Raw genomic sequence first — 6,937 nt, forward strand, 5'->3', positions numbered from 1 at the left:
AGTCACATGTGATTCGGGCAACGGCAGCCCGGCTGTCAGTGCCTGGCAGGTGTGTGGGAACCTCAGAGATGATGTAATGTAGAACATCGATGGGATCAAGGTCATCATTAGAACTGGTGGTATATGGACATTATCCCAGCTTTGTGAAACTGATTACTTTTAATGGAAATCTTCCAGGAATATTCTCTGGCAAGTTTTTCACTCACCCTGGGTTACTCTCTGTTTCAACAGTGCAAACTCTTTTTAGCTGTGCTATAGAGTGACACGGGAAATGGGAAATGTTGCTATGGGCTCACTGTGTCAGAGACGGGGAGTTTGTGCTTCTCCCTGAAGGGGCAGTGACGAAGCCCTGGGCTCCGGCTGCCCTCCCTGCGTGGATGCGATCCCACCCGTGCCACCCTGGAGGGCTCTGCTTTGTTTATGCTGTTAAAGATGTCCTAACACTTGTAATTCTGCCTGCATTCTGGCCATCTCTGCCTGGAGGTCACACAGCACTGTGCATGTGGAAGATGCCCTGAATTGAAATGATCTTTCCTGCCGAATCTGCTCCCCAGTGCCTACGTTCACTCTCCGGTAATCGAATGAGCGTGGATATGACCACATACATGTGTGTATGCACATACGTGCACACGCACACACAGACACACTCACACACCGTGTTCCCCATTCATTTTGTCCTCGAGGGTCTTCCCCAAGCTCCCCCGTGAGTCTCATCTCCCGTGTTTCCCCTCCCTCCCCCTCTCCTTTCCCACATAACACCTTTGCTCTGGGCCCCCTGAAATTCTCATTATGTCTCAGGCGTGAGTTTTCCTCTCATTGATTTGTGCCAGGAATACACTTAACTTTTAAATTTACATCTAGAAAATTATTTCTCACCCACTACGGCAGAACTCAAATTGTTTCCCTCAGCAGAGATTTCCTACAGTCCCAGGGCAGGCTTAGCCGTTCCCTTTGAGCTGCCCCCGCCCTCCCTCCGTAGCCGCACCAAGGTGACAATCGCACGTCTGGCTCCTTCTCTGGGCTAGGTCCTAGGGCGACAGAACCTGTTCTCTTAACGACTCTTCTCCACTCTCGGGCACACACCTCAACATGTCATCTGACACGTGCAGGTGTGAGGCTTTCTGACCTGCCTGCCACGCCTTACAGACCCTGTCCTCAGTCTCGGCTTTTCTTTTAACACTCTGCCAGGTGAAAGGCACAGGTGCCTCCTTGCTCCGCGCTCCCACAGCTCGGCAGCCGCCTGCTCGTGGCTGGCGCCGAGGTCCGCGCGGCTCCGTCTGCTCCCTTGTCTGGTGCCCTGCGTGCCCTCGCTCTTCCTCGTGACAGGTTCGTGCTTCAGCTCTGCACCCTCAGCACTGCCCTTGGGTGTGTGCCTGTAGTTCCCGGGTTATCTTATTAACTCTCCATATAATGGGAGGGGATATTTATCTACCCTTTGGAAGAGCATTATTTCTGGGAAATAAGCCTGGATTCCTGGCAGTGTAACCAGGAGGACCATTGCCCTGTAAACAAAATCGCATCCGTGCCCCACCTAAACGGTACGTTCAAAAGGACTGTGCCCTGCGAGCCAGCCCCGGGTGGTGCAGGCACCAGCATTCCGCAAATGTTTGCTGGAGCCTGGGCCCCGGCCCTCTAAGAACATTCTAGGCTCTCAAAAGTATGAAACAGAAGGAATATTTTCCCTGTGCTTACACAGGTAGATTAAGGCAAAATGAGAAATTAGTAAAAATAACTNAAGGAATATTTTCCCTGTGCTTACACAGGTAGATTAAGGCAAAATGAGAAATTAGTAAAAATAACTTTGAAAACTCAGCGTGTACAGAACTAAGATGGCATTTTCATGAACCTGACCTTGAATTACAGCCACGCGTGAGAATGGGAAGCAACGTTGACCAACTATTTTGTCCATCAGTAAAAAGAACGAGAAGAAGAAGAGAAGAAAAAAGAAAAAAGAAAAGAAAAGAAAAGAAAAGAAAAGAAAAGAAAAGAAAAGAAAAAAAGAAAAAAGAAAAGAAACTTACNAAAGAAAGAAAGAAAAGAAAAGAAAAGAAAAGAAAAGAAAAGAAAAGAAAAGAAAAAAAGAAAAAAGAAAAGAAACTTACGGACAGTCAAAGCAGAGAATTCATTCTTTTATATGCTTCTATTCGTTCAGTCCCAGGCAAATATGGGTCAGTTCTTCTGCCAGAGGAAAGGAACAGAGAGCTAGATTCAGGGATTTCCAAAACAATCGAAGTGTTATGGCTTTTAATGTATTATCCAAAAGTGGGAAACTTTTATGAATCTGCTCATTTTAAAACTCAGGAAAATCTTCTCGATTTTGCTCGTGGAATAATTTGCTTAATGCTTAAGCTGATCTTTTATTTTTGCTTGAACAGGTCCTCTCAGACATTTTCAAAGTCAGCCAGCTTTTACAAATGGACAAATAGCTCCCAAGGACCGCGTGTATATAAATAGGAACTGAGCTTTTTAGGCTCACCCCGCAGATCATAATGTTAAAGATAAATTTTAAGTAGTTTTTCAGAAGTCTAAGCGAGTCTGTCTGCATTCTAAGTAGTCATATACATTTTATGCAGATGACCCAAGTTTTCCCAATACGTATGTTAATGTCCTGAAAAGAAAGAAAGTATTTCACTGTATTGCCTCAAAGTAAAGTATTTGGATTTTTAAATTTAATATAGTTTGCTTTCCCATTCAAAAGAGCATTACCATCTTCCAGTAAAGAAAGTAATACAATTCAGAGGATTTCTTTCAACTACATAATTTTCAATAATTCATAATGCCTTAGGATTTATTTTAAAAGAAGCAAGTCATCACCAGATTGCTTACATTAATTCCTGTAAAGCCACATTCAAAATTCATTTTGGGCCTCTGACAAAGCTTTTATATTAAGGATGTTTTTTTTCATTTTTTTAAATTCATTTATGTGAGAGTTAGCAAAAGCTGTTTACTTGAAGACTTAAACAGGCTATAATGTTTTCAGTGTGGTTGAAAAATGTGTGTTATCTTTGCCTTTCAATTATTAGAGGAAAAAAAGACAGAACAGACTTCGCCATCGGTCTGCTCCCTCCTGGAGGATTCTACTTTATCTCTGGCCCCCACTGCCAGTCTGTGCCCCCAAATCCAACACAGATGTTTGCAAAAACAGTTTCTGCTCTAACAAAACAAGAGTTTATGATTCACTTTCAGACTTTGTTCCTTCAACTAACTTGTTTGTCCGGGAAAACAGATTTCCAAGACTGCACACACAGCGGGATCTGCCTGCCCCTGTTTTTACTCCTCTGTTGCTCGGATGACACGACTTTTGGCTCATAAAACATGCATGAGAGATAAGTGGAGAAAAACAAGGTAATCGTGTGGAGTTTTTCCCCCAGTGATGCACCATCCCTAGCCGAGGAAAAGGGTAGGCTTGCAAAATGACCCAGCAACAAGGAACCCAAACCCTTAAAATCGCCCAACCTGTGGGCTGCTGAGAAGGCCTTGGTTCCTGGCATGCCTGGACATTTTGATACATGCACCCGAGCTGTTTGTATCCTTTCTCTATTTTCTTCCAGGCTGCTCCCCCCTTTGCCTCAAGTCCATCCCCTGCTCCTTGCTGGCTCCTGGCTTGGAGTCTTTGCCTTCTGCTGCCTTTGGTTAAAATTACTGGCCACGGATCTCTCAGCCCGCCACCTACTCTGAGGTTTAAAGGCAGGTGCTTAAGTCTTCAAGTTCAATTACAGAAAACTGCTTCCTACGTTTCTACTTGGAGGAAAACAACCACCATGAAGGGCGTGCCATGCAAATCAGCCGGGGTGGAAGGCGCTGTCTTGCATTTCTAAGCAAGAGAGCAGAGATAAGCAGGTGAAGTTTAAACACCTCTTCCTTCATGCATGAAAAAGAAAAGGCTGGTATTGCTGGGGAGGGATAAGTACTGAGCACGATGTCCCACTGTGTCACTAGGCTCTGCGGGGCCTGGAGCTGCACTGACATCCATCGGGGAGCAGCGGCTGTCACCCCTGCAGGGATCTAGCTGCAGTCTGGATGCAGGCACAGCACCCACAGGCTTTGGTCCCCTGGGATATGCCAACTCCCCGGGAAGGAATTCTAAGCCCAACATCTGTCTGGAACAGCAGCTCCAGGCCCTAGTTAGGCAAGAGGAGGAAAACAAAAAACCCACAAGTGTGTCTGTCTCGTGCTCTGAGTCCGGAGGTCCCTCCCAGGACAGTGCGGGTGTGGGCCAGGGAGCGTGCGCTCCAGGTGCAGCCCAGGGCCTGGCCTGCTCTGCGCTCACACCCTCCTGCGTGGCCCTCAGCACTTGCTTGCAGGGGGACAGGGGCAGGGGCTTTCTGGGGCAAAGCTGGGAGAGCAGTCAGGAGACCCCATCTGGCTTCCCGCCACCTCCTGCTGAGACAGAACCCCAGGCAAGGCTCTGACCACTTTGAACCTCAGAGTCCTCTTCGGGGGGATGGCTTTGCTTCCCTGCTTCCCTCACAGGATTGTTTTGAGGGAGGGTCAGATAAAAAAAGCACTTGGTGAAATTCTGAAAGGATTGCACATGGCTCTTCCACTCTTTGCAATTCCATTTCTTCTAGATCTTTCTCCAGGCCCCGTCCTCTTCCAGCTCCTTTTTCCCAACTCTCCTCTGCTCTGTCCTCACCAGTCACTTTTGCCGACTTCAGTTTCTCCGTTTACTGGCTTTCCTTCCTCTGTTCCCGTTTCGTGTTCTCTTTCTCTGTTCTCTGGACCCACGAATTCAGAAAATGTCCACAAAAGCTCCTGTACCGTTTTACCCTCGCTGGCAAGAGGAGGAGGGCTAGAACCACGTGAATTGAAATTAGAATGGGTTCCAACCTCTGCATAATTCTGCTTGCGGGAGGATGAAGGACAAGACTGCTGCGCTAACTTCGCAAAGAGTGAGAGTCACGTACGATTTTCTGCTCAAAGTTTTCAGTCTAAAATACGTTTGTCCTAAGAAGGTAGATTCATTTTTCGTTAATACACAGACCAACTACAGAAGACGTGTGTGTGTGTGTGTGTGTGTGTGAGTGTGTATGTGTGTGAAAATCATTTTCCATATACTACTGTTGACTAAGAAAATACTTGCAGGCCTCAATGGTAGAATAACACATAATGTAGAAATTATTTTTCATACTATTACAGTAAGAACTGAAAGAGGAGGTGATGGGGAAGAGAAACATGAGAGACAGGGAGAGAAGGGGGTGGGAAGGAGAGAGGGGAGAGGAACGGGAAATCTACTTAAATGTAAATACTTGGTGCGTAATGTTGGTAGTTCCCAAAATTCCATTTGTAAAAAACATTGCCAGGAAAGCTTTATGTCGATTTTAAATCCACGTCCTCAGCCCCCACCCCATGTATTCTGATCTGGGGACCAGGGCAGGTGTCCTGGAGCCGACCTCTGCTCGCATGCACCCCAGGGAATTTGTCTACCGGTGTTGCGTTTTCAGGTTAGTGAAATTGTCCCCAGATCCATGATTCATGCTAGATTCCTTCAGGGGGCTTGGAAAATAAGGATCCTGGTTGTTGGATGGGATCCAGGTGTCAGTCCTTGTAAAATCTTCCTCGATGATCCCCAGACTCAGCCCATGTCCGAGCGATTGTCCAAAGGGTATTAGCTCTGGGCTCAGAAAACCTAGGGTTATAGTCATAGCTCCCACACCCAGCTATGTGACTGTGAACACGTGGACTTCTGTATTCGCCTCTGGAAATTAGGGGACACTCATTTCCACTGCAGGGATTGGAGCAGTGGCTCTTAACCTCAGCTGCATACCACAATCATCAGGGGGGTCAGCCCCCCCACACACACTGAATCAGAACGTAGAGCGGCAGACTCCGGCTGCAGGGTTTGCCAAGCTTCCCAGAGGACCTCATGCTTGAGAGCCCGCGGCCTGGAGATTAAAGGAGGTTATGATGTCCATATCGACGCCCTACTCCTACTAGGGGAGCTCAGAGCTGGCCTGCGCTGTGTGCTTTCTGGATGGGAAGGACCATTCTAGCAGATGGCACGGGTACCTTTTTCCATCCTTGGCACCCGCACGAGGTAGATTCTGTGCCTTTGTAGGCCTCTCCCACGGTCACTGGCTGCTGGGTAAGTGTTCCCTTTCCCAGTGTAGACAGAGAAGGTGGCAAAGTGTGTCCAAGGAAGGCATGCACTCCAGTTCCCTGGCAGCGGAGCCCGGGGATCTGTGGGCGGTCTGTGCCTGCGGGAGCTCGCTGGCGATGGTAGGGCTCCTGCAGGTGAGGGGTCATCCATTGGAAGCAGGCAAGCATCCGAGTGGGACAGAATATTCAGGACAGAGACAAACAAAGGCTTTTCTTGGGTCTCTGATAAGACAGAAGAAACTGAAAAGATTGTATTTGACCTCAATTAGCAAAAACTTTGGTTGCAACCTGTTGCTACTTTTTGTATCTTGGATGGAAGCGTTGGTGCTGAGGCATCTCGAATTCTCCTCTTGGTTTTTGAACTCTCACCTGTTCTCTCCCCGGGGCTGGGTGCAGGGGTGGGGAAGGGGAGTTTTACTGGCGCTGACGCTCTCAGTCTTTCCATCTATGAAATTGGAATTTCTTTGGTATCTACCCAATCCAAGAGTACGTGCGATATGAGCAATCACACCACATATGCCAAATGAAAAATCTCTAAAAGGGCATGTGAGCTCCTAAGGATTTCTCCCACTAGTGTTACCTAATTATAAGAAAAGAAAAAGACAAAAGGTGTGCTTTCTCCACACCCCTCACGTAAAGACCTTGCTTTCTGTGTATTTCTACAAAGACAGTGCCATGTGAATTTCATGATTTTATCCACTATCATAATTAAGTGACAAAAAGCAATGCAGAAGATTATTTTCCCCGAGAATCAGAACAGTGATAATAACGAAATAGGGCCATGGGGCGCCTGGGTGGCACAGCGTAAGCGTCTGCCTTCGGCTCAGGGCGTGATCCC

General features: G+C 47.2%; 1 long non-coding RNA gene across 1 annotated transcript in view; it reads right to left on the reverse strand.

The window, feature by feature from the left end:
• Positions 1-6,937, reverse strand: part of LOC109491062 — a 10,199-nt gene that overhangs the window by 1,984 nt on the left and 1,278 nt on the right. The window contains exon 2 of the long non-coding RNA XR_002144455.2: positions 2,103-2,178. This is a non-coding gene — a long non-coding RNA (uncharacterized LOC109491062). The remainder of the gene's footprint in view (positions 1-2,102; positions 2,179-6,937) is intronic.

Source organism: Ailuropoda melanoleuca, chromosome 7, assembly GCF_002007445.2.
Source record: "Ailuropoda melanoleuca isolate Jingjing chromosome 7, ASM200744v2, whole genome shotgun sequence".
NCBI lineage: Eukaryota > Metazoa > Chordata > Mammalia > Carnivora > Ursidae > Ailuropoda > Ailuropoda melanoleuca.